Source organism: Scophthalmus maximus, chromosome 17, assembly GCF_022379125.1.
Source record: "Scophthalmus maximus strain ysfricsl-2021 chromosome 17, ASM2237912v1, whole genome shotgun sequence".
NCBI classification, from domain to species: domain Eukaryota; kingdom Metazoa; phylum Chordata; class Actinopteri; order Pleuronectiformes; family Scophthalmidae; genus Scophthalmus; species Scophthalmus maximus.
The window spans coordinates 18981733-19005981 of record NC_061531.1 but is presented as its reverse complement, the minus strand read 5'-3'; the positions used below and the strand labels follow the sequence as shown (position 1 = coordinate 19005981).

The window sequence follows — 24249 nt, the reverse complement described above, 5'->3', positions numbered from 1 at the left end:
TTCAGGATCAATCAATCACTGACTAATAACGTCAAGGGATACATGAGAAAACGCTCCTTACCTAACCAACTATTCCAAGACACCTGATGAAAAACCTCATGTGCTCAAGGAAAGATGTGAAGCAGAATTAGGAAAGCAGAGCCTTGGAAATCTCACTTCTCTTTTTGGTTGACCAACTTTATTCATAACGGATGATACGTACGGACCCTGTTCAGCACAAGACATTGTTAAAAAGAACTCCGCCACCAGCTCTACTCACTGTGCTCTCCGGGATCATAGCCGATCAAATATTGTACAACCTTTTGTCGCAGGAGAGTGGACTCTGTGAGCTGAACTCTTGATCGTGTTGGTGACCTTTTTTTTTCTGTTTGTTTACAGCGTGGTTACTCAGTTTCACATGGGTCTTTTTTGTGGATTATCGCCCTCGATTCCCCACATGAAGAAGCAATCCATCCACATTTAGCTCGCTGCTGGGTGACAGTTGTCTCCGACTGTGGCTCAGAGGTGTGGACTTTGATTTTGTTGGTCAAAGCTCTGACTCCCTGTTGTAGCCTTGCTCCAAAGCCAATCGGAGCGAAGGGTTTTCAAATCGGGATGTCGTCTGCTTTTGCCAGAGCAGTAATAGTAGATATGGAAATATAGCCTCACAGAATTAACTTCCTGATTTGAGTTTTTATGATCGGTACTGATCCAATGTGTCGTGGATGTACGTATGTTGTTACTGTCCTCAACCATATTACAACCAGGTCTGTTCTTTTAAAAGACTTTACAGACTTATAGCGGTAGATAAGTACACGACCAGTAGAGGTCAGCTGTAAATGGATTAGTGCTGGTTCTCTGTCGTGTCGTAACCATCACCCTGACCCGTACACGCTCATCAACCATGCGTTGGTTAAAGACCCACGATGTTCTGAGGCTCTAATATAGGAAACGGTATGGTCGTGTTTACCACCGTAGTTCGTCGAATGACTAGTAGGACTTAGAATAAGAATGATGTTCAGTAGAGGTAGTTCTTCCACCAACCACTGATGCTTCAATGCCAGTTTCTTGCTCCACGTAGTGTTGTTGTGTAGATATACTTTAATCGATACCAATACAGCTGAACATCAGAGGAGAGTTTCTCAGATAACTGAGGTCAAAAAATCCTCTAAGAACATTCATTGCTTTAAGAATAAGTGGAAGTTGTCACACCACGCACACTGGCCTATAGCAAGATAAACAAATGCAAAACGTGGCCTTCCATTTTTTAAAGCTTTGGAAAACCCCAATTACTCGTAGAGACTTGAGGAGGGAAAAAAAAACAAAATGACTATGCATGAAGGCGGCGAGGTGTTAGAGGTCAAAGTGGTTCCCTGATGGTTCCGCGTCCTCGTGCCGAGCAAAGCCTCCTCTGTCACCTCCACTGCTGCTCCCCGCTCAAACAACAACGCTCTGCATTCAATCCTTCCTGGGGAAGCGGTGCCCTTCCTACCAACACATTGATGTTTAATTCATTCACGGACACCCGGGGGACACTCATAACAACAACAGGACAAAAAAAAAAGAAAAGACAAAAAGGAGAGACGGAGAAAGAGAAAGGTAGTAAAACAAGAGGCCAAAAGATATGAGGGAGATAAATGTTTGCTTTGTATTTGATATTGGTGGATGTGAGATGAGTGACGGGCCTAAAGCCTGGAGACGTTCGAGAGGGAACATTTGGTACAAAGGGCTGCAGAGACAAATAAAGCCTGGTTCCGTCTGTTTCATTCGATTTCAGGAGTGGATGGGGGCAGTGGAGATGTTGCTGGACAACTTGGCGTGCTCCCTGTTAATCAGGGGTTGATTAAGCGCACTTTCAGAGGCATGGATTAGGGGGCTCCCCTCGGACTCCGCCAAATTGGTCGGAAGGGAAGGCAGGCAGAGTGCGGAGTGCTGCTGAGGGAACTTTTGATGTGTCAGTCAGCGAGTCTGGCATGGTTTGCTTTTATTGACCTTCCCATCCTTGATTTGTGACAGATCCCCCGGCGCTGGGCGAGGTGCGGGGGAAGGTGCTTGGGAAGTGGGGGTAAGGTTAGAGGAGATTCAGCTTTTGAAGAATTTTCCAAATTCTGCTGATCCAGCCGCGCTGCCACGAGCATCCTTGCAATCCATAACAATGAAGGGCACGGAGCAGTGACGCCGCTGCAGCCTAGACGTTTTCTTCAAGATTATATTTCTGTCATTTTTGCTTTATTTGACAGCGACGGGAGAAGACATTGCGGCGAGGTTTCACTGGGACAGGAAGTGGCACCTGCATCTTAGCCGGCTGATCTACTCCCTGCCTAGTCATTTTTTATAATCAGGCACTCTCCATCCGACTTTCAATTAAATCTAAACAAAGGTTTTTTTTTTACTCATATCATCTCCTCTCCGCCGTTAATGGATTTAGCAACGTACACCGGCTCAGCTCTAAATATATCTGTCCCCCTCGTATGGACAGTGCGTGTGTCATTTATCGACTTATGGTTAATAATAGTCTAATGCTTTTTCCGCCGTCGGACTGGTTTTGTAACCCCTTTGTGTAACCCCTTCGTGGACGGAGCGGCATTATTCATGTTGCGGCCACGGCACCTCTATTAATGTAATGAGTCAGGCCGTTAATGTGATCCCGTCTCAGACACAAAGGGGATCTTTTCAACCCGAGCTCCCTGCCGCAGACGGGAGACCTCTGTGCCCTACATAACAACGGGACGTGTCATCACTGATTTATTTTGCCCTTGAACCTCCTCGTGACGGGACCTTGTGGGACAGCCTTTTAAAAGAAGCGCCACCGAGATGAAATGAATGCCACGTTCAAAACTATTGAAGGGGGAGCGCTCCTACAGCTGAAGGCTTTTAGAGACAGTGCTGTAATCTAAAATGTGCCACTTCTCACACATCGCACAGCGCCGGGGATATGGGCTGATCAGATCACCCCCCGAGATGAATCCGACTTGGCCTGTGAGCAGCAGTCACTGTGCCTCCTGCATCGCTGGCCATGAGAGGAATTCGCAATGGATTCCGCACAGATAGAAATCGATTCACATTCAGCCGAGGCCCCCCTACGCCTGGATAAGATACCGCTACCCCTACATGTGGACTCTCAAATTTCATAATGAATAGATAAGGATTAATGTAATTTCAGACTGTCAACAGCTGCCAGACGGCACATCAGGAACGAGCTTATCGCCGTGCCGTGGTTTTATTTACATGCTGATCATTTTGTGTTCATATCAATAAACATGACTCCATGGTAACCGCGCAGGGAGGCATGCGCGTCCTCTGATGTGTTTTAAACAGCCTTATTAACTCGCTCCCTCCTGCTCGTGTAATTAATGTCTGCTCACAATGCAGCCATACTATCCACCGTGCAACCTGCGAAGACGCACGATAATTACGTGGGCCATTTGAGTGACAGAGATCAAGAGATCAGGATGGCAAATAGAGCGAGGGGCCTGTCTGCAGGGTGGTGGTCCGGGTTAATAGGCGTACTCCAGGGAGGCATTAGCTGGAGCTGAAGAAAGTGAGGAGGGAGCCTTCCAGAATTCAGTATAATGATGTCAAATACCTTTTAAAAAAACCTTCCTTTATAATCTCATTGTCACGGGCCATTTGTGAATTCTTGGTCCAAGGCTTTATAGTGTTCCCTATGCAAGCATTATAAGATCCTGTGAAAGAACACTTCATTCATTTGAGCTGGACACTCTGTAGTCCCGTCCAGAAATATCCATCCATCTGTTTCCTGCTTTCGCAGCGGCCAAACGGCGAGCTAGAAATACTCTGAGGTTTGATCGAGGAAGAGAAGAGGAGGACAAAAGTGCCCTCAAACACGACTGTAACGGAGGATATCGAAGGACCCAAAGTCCAACCGGGAGTTCTGGATGCCGAAAGTCAACGCCGGCGTGGATATCTTAAGTTTATAAAGGGCGGAATGCCACTTGTAGTGGAGTGGACCTGTGATCGATCAGGATGTGAAGTGGCTTAGCCGTACCTCTGTGTGTCAATAGCTTCACCCTCTCCCTCAACCCTGTGATAAAACAGAGGCTCAGTAGCGGTTCAGAATCTCGAAACCTGCTGCCTGCATCATCATAGTTTTGATCCTGAGCTAATTCCTCTGATCGCACAATCAAAAGTATGCAAACTTTTATTTGGAGCACCCCCCCCCCCCCCCCCCCCCCCCCCCCCCCCCCCCCCCCCCCCCCCCCCCCCCCCCTCCCTGGGGCCAGGACGCAAGACGTTCAACATTTAAGGTTGAATTGACAACGAATTAGAACGCCCCCCACATCTCCCATAGATTGAGACAAGGATTTAATTGGCTCCGTATCAGGGGTTAGATTGCAGCGCTGTTGACTTTCGATTAGACAGAAATAAAAAAATAAAAGGGCAAGGTGACTTGATATTGTGGTGATAAGCAAAAAAAATCCCAACTCGATCGCGTCGATACGTTTTTCCCGGGCGCTCACCTTGTAACCAATGACAGTGGCCGCAGCCACCGGGGCCTCAGCGCCCCGGCAGACCGCCATCGGAGGTTTTGCTCGCTCGCGAGCGTGCATCGTCATACGTTTATTGCTGTGTGTGCAGTGTCTGTTTTACTTAAAATCGTTCCAGTTGTTCCTGACACACTGTTGACTTAGAGGTCAGGCCCGCGCCCAGGCATAAATTTCTCGGAGCATTGATGTCGGCTAATTCACAGCGTGTCACACAAGCGGCTCTTCAAAAATAAAGGTCACCTCCAATGCAGCACTTTATGACTTCATATCTGTTTTATAGGCAACTGTGCGAGATTCATTAGAAGCTGAGTCACTTTTTTTTTTTTACCCTGGAGTCCCAAGAATACAAGATGCATGAGGTTGTTTGCGTCAAATTTTTCAATTTAGAAAAAAGTATAACCACATTATTAAAAGGAGAACAGTAGATCTTTTCAAACTAATTTCCAACTTCAGTGGGGAGGATGACGTCTGGAGCATATGTTTCATAATTGAACTGGTCTTGTATAAGAAAAAAAACGTTCCTGCTCCCATAAGACAAGACGCTGCTGAATTAAGTTTGCAGTAAACACATCAACATCTCACGAAGCAAAACTGTTATTAAAAAGACGGAGGTCATAATATCTCTCAAAGACTATTCATATATACAGTTATACATATTCACGTCTGCTTTCAATGTCAAGACCATGAGCAGCTTCACCTACTTCATTTATTTAACTCCTTTATGCATTTATTTATTTTCACATTTTAAAATAAATGATTTTGATTTAAACTATTAATTATCTCCGATATTTATCCAGACACATAATGAAAAAAAAAACAGAAGCGGACTTGAGGTGATGTTATGATCAAGGTTGTGTTAATCTAGGTCAATAAAGAAATAACAAATCCACATTGTTCTACTTATACGTGGTATATTTATTATGTGCATATAGTAAAAATGAAGCCAGAAGCATATATGCACTTATGTACCTGTATTTTAATTTTGTGTAGCATCATTTTTGTTATTACAATCGCTAACCATAAACCTGTATTTTATTATTTACTTTTAATGTAACTATTTGTTAACATGCGCATGAAACAGTTCCTTTGCGATAAACCGGTTCACAACGATGCCATTTTAGAGCTAAATCCACCTTTTTGAAGTTGCCATATTAAAAATTCCGAGTGTCAGAGTTTAATGCTTTTCGTTCACAATGCTCTTAATTTGTATTTGACATCCACCTGGAATAATGTCCGCCACCTTTTCGCAGAGCTACTGTACATGTTGATTACAGGTTGAGGCCTCTGCGTCGACATTATGTCTCTTTCTCTCTAAGCCTGTTATCTTTGCGCCGCACAGTTTGCCTTCGCACGTTCCAAAATGCCGCTCTTTTGTGCCTCTACTTGCGAGCGTATTAGTCTCCACGGAAACCTTCATTTTCACCAAATACCTTGTTTGGCGCCAAATGACCGCTGCTTTGTGTGGAAGTGTTTTTTCTTCCTTTTTTTCCTTTTGGAGATTAAACGGTTGAAGGCAAATTGAGGTCCTGCTGGTTTTTTTATCGCCGGGATATTGAATAAGCATTTGGTGGGGGAAAAAAAAATACCAAAGCGTGGAACTGCGGCACATCATTTGAAAAACAGATTATGATATATTTGTTTGCTTCTGAGGGGCCGGGGGATAACGGCACATGTAATGCCGGGGGTACTGCACAGTTTTATCAGGTGCTAACAGGGTGTGAAAGGTAGCAACAAACACATTTGGCTGCTGTTTGATGCTTTGTGGTTTTAGCTTTTGGGGGGGGTTTTTTCGTAGCAAAGGAATGTTCCTGACCCTTCAACACGACCACGATCGACGGGCACAACATGTCTCCGGGTTTGGTGTTGGACATGAAAACAACGACTTTTTTAATGTTTCTCGCTTCCTTTTGTGTGTTGAGCGCTATCTGTTCCCGGGATTCCCTGTGGAATATTAACGCTCTCCCTCTCTTCTCTCTCTCTCTCTCTCCCTCTCCGAAAACGTCCACAGATAATTGCTAGAAGGAAGGAAGCGCCGAGGAAGGTCAGCCAAGAATCCTGCCGCAGGTGCCAGAGTGAGATCTACAGGACTACAATTACTTGGACAGACTGAGGGGAGCAGAGCAAAGTGAATGACAGGTAGGAAATAATTCACACGAATCACCTTCTGTATTATGAATAACCACCTGCCGAGAGGACGTCGCACGGTCAGTTATCCTCAGAATTGGTTCTGAATGGCCCCTTTTGTCATTTGTTGGTAATTGCCTTAATTCTCTTGATAATATAATGAAATTAACCTCGGGGAACGTTCCCTCCTAATGGCGTTTACGAGACAAGGTTGCAGTTGACATGCCAGCAGTCCCGCAATTATATTTAGATTATTCCGCTCTGACGCTATTTGGCTTCCTTTTTTTTTTTTTTTTGAAGTCCACACTTTAGAGGAGTCCTTTCCCGCCGCAACTCATAATAATTCATAATCTTCATCTCACCAAAACACACAGTGTTGAATCCTACATGAAGGGCGTCCTTTAAGAAATCCAGGATCACTCGCATCTATTTCCTTTCTGAGCTACATCTGACCTTGTAGTAAAAAAAAAAGACATCATAGGCTGTCAGTCAAACCGATCGTGCCGTCTTTGTTTCCTCGTGCTTGTCATTCTCCGGAGGTGTGAAGCAGCCCCGGACTTAAATCCAGTGATTCTATGCTCCTGGCAAAAATGCTTCTCTTGTCCTTTCTTTCTGCCAAAAAACAAAAAACAAAAAAAATCGACGACTGCCTCGGGGCTGAGGTGGAAAGAAGGTGAAAAGGACAAAAGAAAAAGAAGGTAAAAAAGTTTGAGAGTGGCGTCTGGATTGGTCGTAAACGGTTAAAGTGTTCGGTGTTCTCTTAGTTAACACTTTGACCTTTAACGGACTTTAACCTTTCCTGTCAAACCTCAGGAACAAAGGAAGAAGGGTTGACGTCCCCTCACTTTATGTGGGAGAAAAAACACACCATCGTTCAGCCCCCCCCCCACAATTTTTGGACAAATGTGAAGACTCGAGCCGCCGAATGGCCGTTTCCAATGGCAACTGTGGAGAGCCGCCCGTCCTGTCTTACTGATAGATTTGTAGTCCCCCTGTGAGAAAGTGAGCGACGGTTGTTGGGCCACAACACGATAAGAGATCGCAACGTGATTAGTAGATCCGTGTTTCTGCTCCGTAGTTTTCCCTTTTCCTCCCTGCAGGTGGTAAAAAAGCGGAAGAAGAGACGTAGACTACCAACGTTGACGTTATAAAGATGTCACGATAATTAGTTTTTTCAACCAATACATTCTTCATCTTGATATTTCATTATGCGACGACAACGACCACTGACCCGATTTGAGTTGAATGCAGCATGCGTTACGTCCTTGTCCGCCATCTTTGGAATTCCAGGACACGGGCGCAAGCGTCAAAACAAGGAGCGACCTCATTCTCATCGTGTTGTCGGCCTCAGACGTCCCTTTTGGAAAGTGAACGGCTAGTTGGCCTAGCTCGCTTCCTTATTGTTCATGGTATATCATCACACACAGATAGAAAGCCAGCTAGCACGAGTTTTTCTATCTTGTCTCTCTTGGGTCCAGATGTGGAGGTGGCACCAATCGAGCGGCTCTGTAAACTCACAAGTTTCCACTGCGCTCAGAAAAAACAACAACAAAAACCCCCGTGCATTATCCCCATTATGTTGACTAATGATGACAGAGGAGGGTCACACCTAATGACAAGGCACTTTATTTACGGAAGACAAAATGTTTGTCCGGCGCGGTCACACGCCAGGTGATCCATTCTGAGGTAATTGGTAATTGCACCTGGCGAAGGCAACCGGGCTGAATAACAATCAATGAGCGTCCAGAGTGATGAACAGGGAGGACGGCGGAAACTAGTCCACCAGAAAGAGGATGTGAGCGCTGTCACATTATCCGTCCACCTTGATCAATCAGATTCCTCCACGTATCAGATGTTCATATGCACATGTGTATAAGTGTATACATCCATACATCGGGGTAAAGAAACAAGTTGTACAGCGATGCCAACTACAAATAAAAAACACCTATGTATTATATATTTTATAGAATTTATTTTAACTTCAGTTTGATCCCTGCTCCAGTTTGCTGCCTTATTAAAGGTGCTGCATTGATAAATGACAGCTTCATTTTTTACAAGACTAGTACAGTTATTATGATCAAATTATACAAACATAACAATTAGAACCCAACCTATATGGATTTTTGGGGGGCGATGCAGATACCGATAGTAGGAAGTAAAAAAATCCAAAACCGATATATTGGCCCGACATCTATAGACATATATTGAAAAAAATAAGTTTTGGCAATGATTCCTAATATGTTGTTATCAAACTCTTAGGCTTGATATTTAAAGGTATAGTAATAAAATACTATAAATTAAACCTATACAAAGCAAATATATAGAATTTGAATGCGATGTATATTTTTTTTTAACGTAAAATACAAAAAAATCTTTTCTGCATTGATTATTCTGTATGAGACACCGTCTGAGATATTATCGGCCAAACGATATATATTGGCATCAAAACACCCCAGTCGCTTCAGCGCCAAAATATTAAAAATACACACAAACGGAGTGTTCAATGCACAGAAGTTTGTCATGTTTTCTTCCGAAAAAATATGTCGCTATTTTGATGATCGATTAATCGTTTTTTATGGAAAAATAAGTCAAAATTCTCTGATTTCAGCTTCTTAAATGTGAATATTTTCGGGTTTCTTTGCTCCTGTATGACAGTGAACTATATGTCTTTGGTGTCGTAGACAAAACAGAACATTATCTTGAGGTTTTTACGAAACATGATCGACATTTTTTGACGATATTTCATGAACCAAACAACTCATCGATTAATCGAGAAAATAATCGACAGATTAATCGATAATGATGAATAATCGTTAGTTGCAGCCACTAGTGGACACAATATTTTATTTTACATCATCTCAGACGACCTGTGTTAGTGTAGCTATATTTCACTAATCACGGCTCCTAATTTGTTCATGATGTTTTCGATTTGCGTCTCATGCTGCGTTGTCGACCGAGGTGTTTAGGTGGGAATTTGCCCGTTTGCCCGTGTAACCACCAGCAGGCTCGACCGACTGGAACCCCCTTCAGCAGGGAACATCAAACATCACGCGGCATCTCACTACTTGGCTCAGTTTCACATCAACAGATCAAGGCTATAGCACAGTGTTTTCATTCCAGTTGATATGGAAATGTCACATCATTTCAAAGGGAAACCTCTGTTTTATTCATGTATGATATCCTTTTTACTTCTGACTGGCTACATACGTGGAGCTGGGAGAGCTCGAGCCAGAGCTGCTAAAAACAGGCTGCGCTGTAGAAATACATGCGTTGTGCAGCAGTGAAAAGAAACACGATTCAATAAGAATATATACAATAATGTATAAACAATATATAGAAATACAAACACGCAAAACACACAAAAATGTGAAGAGCGCTGGGCCGCTGCATCTGACTTGATCTTGGTCTTTGTCTTGCTTCTTTTTAGGGGGGTGTGAATTTGATAACGAACTGTAAACCTTTAATACCTAATATACGTATTAAATGTATGTTTTTTTAAGCACCGGGACTGGATTGCGAGTACGACTGGCACCTTTTCCCCCAGAAGTCCGTCAGGTGCCACACCCTATATGCATCCATCCTCCATTCTCAATAATACATTGCTGGAACTGGAAATAAGCACAGGGGCGCATCATAAAAAGCTTGATAACAGAGCTAATACAATTACATTAGGGTGATTAAAAAGAGGTTAAATAGGTGATCTATTACATTGATCTTAAATGCATTCAGACTTTAATTTAATTTAACAGTGGCTATAATGCCCTAGTTAAAATATGTCCTATTAGTGTTTGGAGCCCTGCGTGTGTAACGATTAATTATTGAATAATTGTTCGTGCATTCCGACACTGGCGGGGCTCTGAAGGGTGATTTATTTTCTTCAGTGGCTGTGCAGAGATAGGGCTTAATTACAGTGGATAGCCTTATCTCCCGCTCTCTAATCCGCTCTTTGGAGTCCCCCCGCTGCTCACGCCATCTAGCCGTCGATATCATCGGGGCTGTCGGCGAAGGCCAGGCGGGAGAAAGTGATCCCCCCCAATTTCTCTGTCACATTAAGGGCTCATTCATGAAGTCTCCAACCGCCGGACCTGGATGAAGAACACTTCCAAAGTGGGGAGGAAGAAAGACGAGTCCCTGAGTGCAGAGGAGGTAGGGAGGGAGGGAACTCCTCTTCTCCACAGTCTGAGGTCAGCGCCGGCTGTGGGCACATTACTCTCGACCCGCTCGTCAGCTGGATGGACTGAAGAACTGATGTGTGGTCAAATCTGATCAGATAATGGGCTCCGTTTTCTTGCCAGGAGCAATTTGTTGTGGGGCATCCTAGTGCTAATGTAGGCAATTTGTTTGCCGCCTCGCTCCCGAGTGCACTGCACGACCGTGCTCACTGCGATGCTGACCGATACTCTGCTGGGAGATTTTTCTCTTTTTAGACCCAGAGTGCATTCAGACAAATGTCTGCTTTTTTGGCTTCCAGTTGACTTTTTTCAAAAAAAAAATCAACCGCGCCAGATCTCGAGGAGGGAAACTCACAAATGCACAGTTTTCAACTATTGTAGCCCGATGGAAGACTTCCACTACGGTTGGCATTGACCCGCTGCATATATTAAATAAACCTGGGTTGAATTTAATGTTGGCAGCTTAAATGGAGTGCAGCCGTCAGTTGTGCCAAAAGAGGACTGGGATCAACAACAAGTTTCGAAGAAACTCAACTGTCAGTCGACAATATGTTTCATGTCCACCGCTGTCCACATACTTCTTTTGGTTTGGGTCTCGTTAGTTCCAGTCAACAAAATCCTTGTAAAACACCGTGGTGAACCATTTGGACAATACTGTGCTTCCAGTTACGGGAAGACGCTTCCTTGTCTCAACATGACAATGCTGCAATTTTTAAGAGCTACCAAACCCTGTCAACAACAAGCTTTATGGCAAAAATGGTGCAACATCGTGGATCCTGTTTTTCTGCAGTTTATATTGATATTCCCGATACTGATTCCGATACCTGGACTTTGCGTAAAGATCCGATTCCGGGACATTTCAAATTAATAGCGACTCATATAATGTATTTTAACAGCTGTCAGCTACTAACCCTGTATGACGTTATGACAGCTATCATTGAACAGTTACAGTGTAAAAATAGAACATAGCAACTTTCCAGCGTGAAATATTACCATATACGCTACACTACAGGTGTATCACTTCTTCTTCACTGCGTTAAAAACATACACTTGCCAGTGGCAGCACAGCACAACATCTGTTTTGGAGCAGAGAAGAAGGAGAAGTGATTTCCAGCAAGAGAAAATTGCAGTTTTATCTGACTCGTTTTGCGCGACCGTATCCAACACGACGTGGCAAACATGGAGACTCACAGGGAGGTCGGGTCCATCTCATGTTACTATATTTAACTCATTCAGAGTTGGCGAAAAAACATCGGTGATTAATCTATACATGAACACATATTCATGGACAATATATTCAATTTCTGTGAATAGGTTCTTCTAAATATTACACACTGTGGCTTTAAACTGAGAAAACCTCCTATAGTCCCAAAAGAGACGAGCGCGTCAGAGTCAGAGATCCAAAGGCAAATGTTTAATGAGGAGATAATATATCACCGCACAGGATCTGGGAATAATATGATTACTTTGTCTTGAGAATTAGATTTTTTTTTCTCCCACTCCTCCTCCTCGGAGTTGAAAAGTATTCACGAGCGTCTGAAAGTTTTTAATGTATGTTCTAATAAGTTAAGTTTTCTCTCCTCCTGGCGTGCTTTCATGATGAAGTGCTCTTCCCTCGGTTTTCATTTAGTGTTCGGAGATTAATCCATTTGAAGGAACATTAAGCTCATTTACTCCCATTTATTTTCAAATTATTTTTTTCCCCCCTCCCCAATTCACCCTATATATATTTAAAAAAAAAAAAATCATTATCCTGCTATAAAGCTACCTGGAGACCTTGTGATTAAGTTTAGAGAACAATATATTTTTTTCATCTTTCAAAATTCCCCATTTAATTGGACCAAATAAAAAGTGTTTTACGGCTTAATGTGATATATCTATTACCCTCCAATAGATGAGGACTAAATTATTAAATTATTATTTTATTCGTATAATGAACTGTTAGGTGATACTTCTGATAATGGCCTTTTCTCTCTCTGGCGCTCCTCCTTGACTGCAAATCAATGCTGCACATATGATAATGTCACGCATGAATTCATATTAATTGCATTGCCATGTCGACGCTTTAAAAAAGAAAAAAAGGAGGAAAAAAGATGGAGAATGTTTTCTTTTGTGGGCAATAATTTGTTTGCGAAAATCATATTGACATCAGGAAGGACCCCTTCAAATAAGGTCTCTCATCTTTTAAGTTTTGAAATAAATTGAAACACTGTCGTTCAAAAAAAACATAGCTTTTATTGGCCTCTTCACATTTCTGCACTTTGAAATATTTTTTTTTTAATGCATTAGTGTCTGCCACAACAAATTGGCAATTATCACTCATGTCTATCTGCCCTGGAAATCCATTTCTTTTCTTTTTTTCTCCTTCTCAAAGATGAAATTTTTTAGACCGGTTCCAAATTAAATCTTTAAGAATCTCCCAGTAGATGCATTTTTTTTAAACACACAGCACCCTGTCATTTATTTATTAAATGATTGGTTTTCATCAGTAACTTTAATTCATACTCTTGTCCTCCGTCTGTCTGATTACCTCTCCCCCTTTTTAAAATTTCGTACGTCGTCGTCGTTCCTCTTGCCAGGAAATGCAATCAATATTCAAACAAGGGCGTCGGATTTCTGTTAACTGGAAAGAAAAAATAAAAACATATGCCAGCACCGGATGTTATAGTGATGGTAATGGCACTGTCAAGTTTGACAATGTGGAGAAAGAAATACCGTCATTCCCCCCATACTCACTTTTTGAAAATCTCATTTTGCGTTCATCTCTTCACTAACACAGAGCTGTCAACATGTAATTCAATGAGTGTCACCGCTGCGCTTCAACATTCTCTTCCTCTCTCTCTCTCTCTCTCGCCAGCGGCGCTCGCACCCAACACGACTCCACCGCCGCCGTTTGTGTTTAAGTCACGTTACGGTCACTTTGTTGTCATCGTTGTTAATGATGATGTGGAAAAAACCCAGCCATCGCACCTTTTGTTAGTGTGTACAGCGGGTTTTTCTGCTAGAGGTCATGGTTTATTTGATCTGAGAGCGACGTGTTGATGTTTACAGTGTCGCCGCCGCCGCCTTCATTCAAAAGCTGCGGACGGAACGGGCTGTCAGGACGGAGGAAATTGAAACCAGTCAATATCTCGGGCATTGTGTGAGAAAAAAATACAATCTTCTGTTTTCCAAAGGCAGCTCAGAGCTCAAAACACCAACACACACACTTTAAAACCTCCCTGTACACACATTCTTTGTACAGGTCCCCCCCCCCCCCCCCCCCCCCCCCCCCCCCCCCCCCGCCCCCTCACCCCGGCGAGTCGCACCTCGCCCGGGAGCAGCCGTTACGTAGCGCGCTTCAACCAAGGTCATCCAGACATTTGAATTGAAGCAAATCCCTGCATCTCTTTAAAGGATGGAGCTGATAATGTGATTCGTTCTTTTTCTTATTGTCAACAAATCCCACATGGTCAGAAAATGAATGATGAATAACAAATGAATACAAACAAGTATTGTGTCGGTGTCCAGAGACCGATCTGTCTCGTTCCCTCTGAGCTTTACACACAGACCGTGTTACGGAAATCACCAGCTCCCAAAAGTGCCTGAAGGCTGAGTTCTCTGTACTGACCAGCAGAGGGCGACTCCACTGGTTCTTTCTATAGAAGTCTATTAGAAAGTGATTCTACTTGTCACTTGATTTATAACGTCAGTAACAGTTTATGGTTCAATACATGGGAGCGTGGATGCAGTGCGATTGACAGCTGGTCCGTCCAGTCGGTGCATGGTTGCAGGTGTAGGAGGGGGCGGCGCGTGTTGGGCGAGCTCTCAGTCAGGCCACACTCCCAATTCTACATCCAGTTTTCAAATAAACCCAAGATGGCGGTGGCCAAAATTAGTGAAGCTCAAGGCTTCAAAACAAAACAGACACACACACACAGACAAACACGAGAATGTATTGAATTACAAACTCCTCAAGGTCCATTTAGTGGCTTTTTTTTTCCAGAGCTTACGGTCACATCACATGGTCTTCCTCAGCAGACAGAGTTAACCCAGTTACATGTAGAAGATGTAACTTCAAGGACGTGTCTCGTCCTTCTACTACATTCTGTTCCCTCTGCTGGTGAAGATCATGATATGATCAAAAGCTCTGGAACCGTTGAAGAAAAGAGAGTATTTCCATGACAACAAGGCAAATCATGCAAACTATTAAAGAGACATGGTTAATTACGAATCAGTGGGTTTGGTCTTTTAATGGCATGTTATACGATTTTTTCTTCTTCTTCTTCAAAGATCCAAACGGATCATTTACATACAAAGGGACGATCCCTCTTCCTCAGCCCCCTACAAGTGACGTGGTGCTGCTCTGTGTTTGTCGGCGTGTTCCACCCTGAGACGCGTGAACAGCTCTTCAGTTGTTTCCTGAGCGAGCCCCCTCCCCTCCTCCTCGACACTATACAGTCATTTTCATCAGCACTCTTGTTCAGGTGCTGTTCCTTCAGGCTCGCTGATTTCAGGTCTTATCTCGTCAAGAGCAGATCACGGGCGGCTGTCGGAAAGGCGGGACCCCCCCCCCCCCCCCCCCGTGCACGCATTTCACGACTATTATTGATGATTGTGGAACGCCACTAATTGAAGTCATTGATGTTTAAAAATCAAGCGGCACACGTCCCACTTGTTTTGTCACAAAAGCTCCGGGAGCTGCTCGGCAACACGGCCTCGTCGACTCGCTATCATGTCATTTGTTTTCAAGCCATGTGGAGAAAACACACTCTGTGTGTGTGTGTGTGTGTGTGTGTGTGTGTGTGTGTGTGTGTGTGTGTGTGTGTGTGTGTGTGTGTGTGTGTGTGTGTGTGTGTGTGTGTGTGTGTGTGTGTGTGTGTGTGTGTGTGTGTGTGTGTGTGTGTGTGTGTGTGTGTGTGTGTGTGTGTGTGTGTGTGTCACTTCATTAAACAAAAAAGGAACACAAACACAAGTGAAGATGGGGAGCACTCTGCTTGAGCTATCATTTTCAGCAGGCGCTTTCATTTGCTCATGGCAAGGTGTTATAGTAGCTCAAACTTTAATCTATTTTTTATTATAATAGAGCAGAATGAAGATGGAAAAAAAAGACCTTTTATAAAGCAACTTCCTTCCCCCCTCCCAGCTTGGTGACATAATTCATGCTGGTTTTACGCCGAGCGAAAAGGAAAATACAGTCCTGAGAAATTTGAGTTTGGATATTGTTGCTTTAGCCTGTCCCGAGCGCTCATGGTAAATAATGTTAAACAGTCTGCTGCGAATGAAACATTAATGTATGTGTTATGAAATATGGCTTTGGGAGAGAACCTTTTAATATTTTTGAATATATGTATGAAGAGGCAGAGCACTGCCAAACGGTTCGGGTGCACAGTTTTATGACCTTGCGAACTATCCGGGTGTATTTTCAAGTTGATCAAACTATGTGAATTTTAAGCAAACAATTGCTTACATTTTCAAAATTTCCTACCAATTTACCTACCAAACTAACTAACCTTCTACCTACCTACCTACCAATCTACCTACCTACCTACCCAACTATCTGCCCCCCTACCTATCTATCTATCTATCTATCTATCTATCTATCTATCTATCTATCTATCTATCTATCTATCTATCTATCTATCTATCTATCTATCTATCTATCTATCTATCTATCTATCTATACACCTACCTACCTACCTACCTACCTACCCACCCAACTATCTGCCCACCTACCTATCTACATACCAACCTACCTACCTACCTATCTACCTATCTATCTATCTATCTATCTATCTATCTATCTATCTATCTATCCACCTACCTATCTTCCTACCTACCTACCCAACTATCTGCCCACCTACCTATCTACCTACCAACCTACCTACCTACCTACCTATCTGCATACCTACCTATCTATCTATCTATCTATCTATCTATCTATCTATCTATCTATCTATCTCCTCTATCTATCTATCTATCTATCTATCTATCTATCTATCCACCTACCTACCTACCTATGTTCCTACCTACCCAACTATCTGCCCACCTACCTATCTACCTACCAACCTACCTACCTACTTACCTATCTATCTATCTATATATCCATCCATCCATCCACCTACCTACCTACCTATCTTCCTACCTACCTACCCAACTATCTGCCCACCTACCTATCTGCCTACCTACCTAACTACCTAATTATCTACCTACCAATGTACCTACATATCTCTCAATCCACCTACCTACACAGAAAAACAACGACAACAATCAAAATTGTGGTCAGTTTTCTGTCCATCGACTGAGTTCAACAGACAAGCTGATGTATTGGGTTATGCCTAATACATTAACACTCGAATCCCAAAGCTTCGTCTGAACCTTAAAGAGATGTCCATCGATCGATCCAGGGAGCTGGAAATGAAAAGCAGACGGTGCGTCAGGTGAGGACAACCGGTGACCCCGACGCCGGTGAACCTTGTGAGTGTTAATCAGGAACATGTTTTGGCACAAACACTCTCGTTGGAACAGCTGCCACATCTGGTATTTTCTGATTTGGAAATCTGGAGAGACAAAAAATAAAAAAAATAAAAAAGAAGAAGAAGAGGAGAGAAAACAAGGACAGACAGAGAGAATATGGCTCGTCGGGGTTTATGACAGTGTCCAAGTGAAGCTTTTGCCGTGTTATTAATTATTTTACTTTTGTTCTCTGAAAAACTTCCATTTAGGTTGTTCTCATGAGAGAAAGGTCTGTGGATTTCAAAAGAATAAAAAAAATAAAAAATAGAATGAACGGCAGAGTCTTTGGTTTGCTCACAAATTAAATTCCAAGCTACGCCAACTCAACAGAGTCTGCGTGTTTCACAAACGTCCTGTACTGAAGAAACACGATTTCTATAATTGGGGATTAGAGAAACACAATTTCTTGGCCATGTATGCACAGGATTTTTCATTTTTTTTGCGTGCGTGCACGTGAATGCTACAGGTTTCCAGCAGGGAATGTTTCGCCCTGACGACAAAAAAACACAACACTAATAATGATTAAAACTGAAAGGGACAATTTGAACTTTTTTTTATATTGGTTTTTATTGGGATCATAGTTGGAATATATAATATGGCACTAGCAAAACATGTATATACAAAAGAATAAAATTAACAAATAAATGAAAAAATGTTGAATAAGCATTACAATATGTAAAATAAAAAATACATTTAAAAAAATACACGAAAAAAAGAGTATAGTAAAAATGAAATTCAGAAAAATAGGACAAAAAAAACAACAGACTGCCCCATGACAAGTTTGGTGATGATATTGTTGAAAGTTGACTCTTTGTCTGATTCTCTCTCACCTTGTTTTCTTGAAACCTCGGCTAGCGTAATGTTGCCGCCGCGTCCCGAATGCCACTCGCTGCACAGGGGCTGTTAACTAACAACCAATAATTTATTCAGTTATTGGTGGAAAAAAAATTTGCACAAGACCGGCGTTTTTATCGAACAAACGAGTCAATACTATTTTCAATTAGCTGCTCGGGAATCGCTCCGAGGACCCTTTTGTGAGATGACTCGAGGGTCCGATTCGACCAGCGGCCACATTTGAATACCCCTGCCCTCGGGGTGTAAATGAATTGACAGCCACACATCAGCTCTCGCCCCCCTCCTCTGTTGTCTCCGATGCTCTCGACACGTGTTTCCACCTTTTATTTATTGGCCGTCGTGGCATCTGGCCGGCAGCCACGGCGCAGCCTCTTCCCCCTGCTTAAGATGCAGTGGAGCCTCTACGGGTTAGGAGGGCCAGCTCTATCAATCTGCTCCCTTTCGGCCCCCACGTTCCCCAGCGCGGTTAATCACTGCCACTAATTAGTGCTAATTACTCATTGCTGGCCCGGGAGAGCCCCAACCCCCCTCCCCCCCTCGCACTGATGTGAAGGTCCTCCGTGGCACCCTGCTGCTCGGCATTCCTCAGGTATGGGCGGGCGGAGGCGCGGGGACGTGGGTTACAGGGAAGCTCATCTTTTCCAATTTGTGTTTTTTCTTTTCTTTTCTTTTTTCTCTGAGCACAATCTCTGCTAAATCAAACACACCCCTGGAGTTTGGCCTCTGGTGGCTGCAGGTAGAAGGTTGCGTCCCCCGTGGGCCTGCTGCCTCTGCGGCTCGGCCCGCCTCTGCTGTGGCCGCCGGGCCTCGTCTGCATGCACCGGCCAGGCTTAATGAGCCAGCACCTCTTTTTGCTCCCTCTGTCATTAATTGTCTGCGACTCGGTGGGTTATGTTGCGTTCAACTGATTTCTTCTCTCTCTCCCTTCTTCTCTCCCAGTAATTTTACTTTAATAGATTCAATTTGCTTTCATTTGCTTTGTATTGATTTATTTGTCCTGCTTTGTCTCGTCAACCAAAGAAACCTGTAATTTTTCACAAAGACTTGTGAGGAATAAGGCAGTGGAGGAGAAGAAGAAGAAAAAAGTTCATTTAATTTGCTAATATCGAGCGAGTTATTAAAGAAGGAAAAAAAGCAGCAGAGAAATGACTAATGATGTTGACGTGGTGTGTTCAAGTGAGGCTTGACGAAAAGCTCAGCTCGGAAAGAAAACCACAAATATGCTGCTCTAGAGTAGAGCCGGTGTAGCAGCCCACATTCCCCCGTCGCCCCCAGTTTATACCCTGGGGGTATAATCTGGACTAGCCCATCAGATACCTCTTTAGTCCAGATTATACCCCCCTTGTAATTTTCATAAAGAAGGTATAGCTCTGGAGAATAATATACTGGATTTAGTATTATGTAATAGATCAAATTGGAGAGACATTAGGGTTAGAGGTGGTGCGTTATATCTTGATATTCTGGGCTAGTTCAAAATCCATAACGGTGGGAGAGAGATTGTTAATGTTCTATCATTACACGTGTCAGGACTCAACCTTTGTCAAAGAGCGTGTGTCATGTCAACTCCCCTAAATAATTGTTCAGCGACAGCTGATCGAGGGGGAAAGTGAGTGAACTGGTATTTCAGAACAACAGTTTGGACAAAGAGGTCGAAGACGTGTGTCTGCGGCAGATTTCCTTTTTGAGCCGCCGTCGTCAGAAGGGACACGGGTGTCAACGGGAATCAACAAGAGGCTGAAGTCTGAAACCTCTCACTGACCTCCCAATGTGAAGAGTCCAGCTGAAGCAACTGTGACAGACACACACACACACACACACACGCACACCGAGACAGACAGAGTCAGACAAAGAAAATTTCAAAAAGAGAAATAAAAGCAGACTCCGACTGAAAGATCCAAAACTTTACTGGACTTTATCTTTTATCTAATATTTTTCATTCTTTTTCTTTACACAGTAGAAAAGGGTTTTAAGTTGAAGTTGTTGCAGGAGAGATTCAGGAATAAACCTGCCAATGCAAAAATGGTTTTAATTTCCCATTAATACAATTCTGCATGCCAGTACTTTTTTTGTAGAATGCAAATAAGTCCCACCGATATCATTTTTTTTAGGAATTTTTGTTTCTAAAAACCTTTGTTCACTTATGAAACAAAAAAACAAAAACAAACCCAAAGCAGCCGGAACAGAAACAAAACTCAAAACCCATCTCCAATGCTAATTAACCTGTTTCACAAAGTTTCTAAATGAGAAAATGAGCATTTGAATCTTGAAACATGAAAGAAAGAACGGCGGAAGGTTATTTCCGACCTTGAGGAAGTAGAAACTCTCCTCGAGGTCGGTGCAAGTAGCTGTTCTGGAGCTTTCAATTAAATCTACTTCAGCTTCTTCAGTTATCGTTTTCAAAATGACTAATTTTTTTCTTTAGCCCTTAAACGACTTCCTGTCAACTTGAGCTCAAAGGTTGAGGTTCAGTTGAAAAGTAAAAAAAAAACAAAAAACTGATGAAGATCATGTGATATGATGGAAAACTTCAGACCGGGCTCCTAAAGTGACCTCTTCGGTGAGAGCGTCCGTTCATCTGCGCTCAAATAATCTAACTACAGTGTAGAACAGAAGTTTTTTGCTGATTTGACTTTAACGACTGAAATATCAATCTACGAAATTACATTTCCAGACATTAGTCGACCAATTATCCGTGTAATAATGACATTAAAGGATGTGAGGCAGAATATGAAAGACATACAAGATAAGAAACTCACAGTTTAATATTATGAATTTACACAAAGACGGGGAAAAAAAATATTGTGACTCCAAACCGAACTGAACCAGGAGATTGACAGAAAGTGAATCATTGGCTTTGTGTTCCCTCAGCGGCCGAGCGGAGCTGAACTGACCACACGACCTCATGTTCAAGCGTTTTCTCATCTTTGTGATATTTGCCGCCGAGGCCAGATAAAAGCTATACGGGGCCGCTTGGACCGTGAATAGAAAACACTCTGTGTTTATGGCTTTCGCTCTGTCTGTCATTACTTTCAGAGAGAATACGCTCAAAGAAATCTCAGTTTCAGCCCCTCAAAGGAAAAAGGAAAGAATCAAAAACGGGTCAGAATCAGAAAAAAAAAAGAATCGTCTGCGGGGGACGAAGGTTCTATTCACACGGGTGCCACGGTCTTTCTACGACGTCATCTCTTGACTCGTGTCCCGATATGCCATCTCTGTGACGACGGGAAGGTGAAATCGAATTTGTTGCATATTAGCATTGGGACGTACGCGTTGTTGTCACCCGAGACACATCTGCCGTTGGGTCACATGTTCCTCTCCGGAGCGTAAACACAGGTTCGATTTGTAGGAGAATTCATAATGAAGCAAATCATCGGCTCAGTTAGTGGTTGGATGTTGATTCATTATTCAGTGGAGTCGAGTCAATGTTATTTGTACACGACTGTAGTGTCGAGGCGTCTCGTCGTGTAGAGCAGGTTCCTGGAGTGTGATGTTTGATTCACAGAGACACGCCGACCACCAGCGGGCACCTGGCGAACGCTGCGAGGACATAACAGGAAGTGACCTCGAACACAACCTGGCACTAGGTGGGCGGCCATCTTCCTTGACTGGTCGAGCTCTGAGAGAGAGGGAGAGAGTCGATGGTGTTGTTTAATATAATATCATATTATTGCGTTTGTGATGAGTCGATGCATGAACTGACGCAAGTTTGAACAGTCGTGATTCAGTCCCTGGGTACTCTGTGGACTCTCTGGACTTCATGGTGTTCATCATTTCGTTGATCAACCTTCCTTGTGTCTCTTGGTTTCTGTGAAGATACTTTGGTATTTCCTGTTTCGTTTTGCATTCACTTCCTGCTCTCCTGTGTCTTGTTAGTGGTCACTTTACTGTTTAATTTGAGATACACACCCCACACCCCATCGGCCGCGGATGTGGCAGAGATCTAAGCTGATCCCCTTCGTGGCCTCTCGGGAATCTAAGTGACGGAAAACGGAGCGACTGAGAACTTTAGTTCCTACGTAGACGCGAAGAAACGTCGACAGTTGTAGTTGACGTGAGCCCCCGCAGTTGACTACTCACTCCCGGACTCTTCTTCAAATGCTTCAGTGTCTATCAAAATTGGTGTTTTCCAAAAAAAACTTGGATCACATTTTCATATTGAAGGAAAACACAATGCACTCTCGTACTTCCTGCCAGAGGCAGTGGTTCTTATTGCAGCGAGCTCTTTCTCTGCAGCACGACGTTTTAATGCTTCGTGTGCAGGCTTCTCTTCCTCCGCCCGGTTCTTGTGGTGGGACTTAAACCGAGACACCAAAGCAATCTTCTTCTTTTCCCTTTTTTTTTATTTGCCTGAATGAATATCTCTCAACGGAAGATTTGAGGCCTCTTTACTGTTTGAAAAGACATTTATTTCCTGCCTGTATGCCTCCCTTGAAAATGTATTCATCCCTCCAATAAAATAATCTCCCGCTGCACAAACTTTGTTCATTAAACCTCTGAGATTCATTCAGGTTTATTTTTACAGAGAGACGGAGATTCATTGCTCTGTATTTGCTGACTTTCCACAAAGTCTAGTGGGTTTTCATTCTGTTGCCGCAGGTATTCCAGCGGCGTGTTTCCTCGGAGCAAACACGGAGCGTGTAGAGGTAAGAGTTTGTCTCCTCTATAGAGCTTCTCGGGTATTTTCCAGGGATGGGAACGTCACATGACCCGTTTTCCTTTCGTCCCGCGCCTGTAACGGAATCTCTGGCAGACGTACATGTTTTTCCCTCCAGTCCCTGGCGACGTGTAGCCGTGTGAAGGTGAAGCTTTTCTCCTGCGTTACACAAGCACCTAAAAATAAACGCTTGCTTTTCAGTGAAATTTAATAATTGCTATTCAATTATTTTTCACAGTCAAACTGTGCTTTGAATTCATCACAAAAGAAAGAAAATCTATAACACAAAAGATGAGGGACAATGAAAACCAGAAAGCATGTGCCAACTTTCACAGGATCTTCTTTGCTCATTTGGAGCAGAGTCTGTATACAGAAAAGGATGAATTGTCACCGGGTCCAGTGCCTGAAGCCTGTATTCTCTGTACTGACCAGCAGAGGGCGACTGGACTGCACTGGTTGTTTCTATAGACGTCTATGAGAGCATGACTCTACTTCTCACTTGATTTATAACGTCAGTAAACTTTTTCCTGAGGAGTTTATGGTTCAATCTCTAGTTTCAAGTCTTTTTCAAAACATAATGTTCATTTTGTAAGCTGTGGTCCATAAAGCGCCGTAGCTTGGATACAGCGTGATTGACAGCTGGTTCGTCCAATCGGTACATGGTTGCACGTGCAGGTGGGTGCGCATCTGACCACACCCCCAATTTTACATCCGGTTTAAAAAGCAACAAGACGGCGCTGGTCAAAATGCGAAACTCGTGACAGCTCGCAAACCGACGGGTGACGTCACGCTGGATGTTTGGCATTGTTTGAAAGTCTCCCTCGCACTTGTACACCGAACCAAATCTGTGCTTTGTTCGTCTGTACGATAGTTTTAGTTTGTTTTTTCTCCAAAAGTCCAAACCCAAATACCTTCACATGATAGCGGGTGGGTGTCCAGTGAAGATAGTCTTAGAGTTTGAGTGCAGATGTCACCAGAAACCCCTTGGAGGCAGCTCCATCGAAGACTAAACCTTAAGTTCAGTTCCGCACAGCCCCCTCACTTTGCACCACCTTCCCAACGTTTGCTTGTGCAAATGAGAAATATGATTTCTTTCTGCAAGAATGCCACAAATGTCACAGACAAGATGGGGCAACATCCCACCGTAATCTGTCGCATTTCACCGACTCTTAATTGACCTTTTGTCGGCTGCTCTCTTTTCTCTCTTTTCGTATTATTTCTCAATTCATGAGAAACACGGTGAACCCGAGGCAAAACACGGCGTGAAGCCAAAACAAAAAAGCCATTCTGATTCATTAGACGAGCTCGTGGTGGTGTTGTTGGCCGCCGCCTCCGAGGTGCTGGTTCCGCGGCTGCAGCTGACATCTGTTGGCATAATGCGGCATCCAGGGCTGCGATAGGCAACGGGAACTGATTTATACTGTTCTCTGTTTAAGTGGGTGTCTTAAGGTAATTATAAACT

General features: G+C 43.3%; 1 protein-coding gene across 2 annotated transcripts in view; it reads left to right on the top strand.

Moving 5' to 3' along the window:
* The window catches only part of LOC118289488 (RNA binding protein fox-1 homolog 3-like), a 451402-nt gene that overhangs the window by 121846 nt on the left and 305307 nt on the right, over positions 1-24249 (top strand). For both annotated transcript variants that reach the window (XM_035616538.2, XM_035616539.2), the window contains one exon: positions 6496-6623. The gene's annotated coding sequence lies outside the window, so the exon portion shown is untranslated. The remainder of the gene's footprint in view (positions 1-6495; positions 6624-24249) is intronic.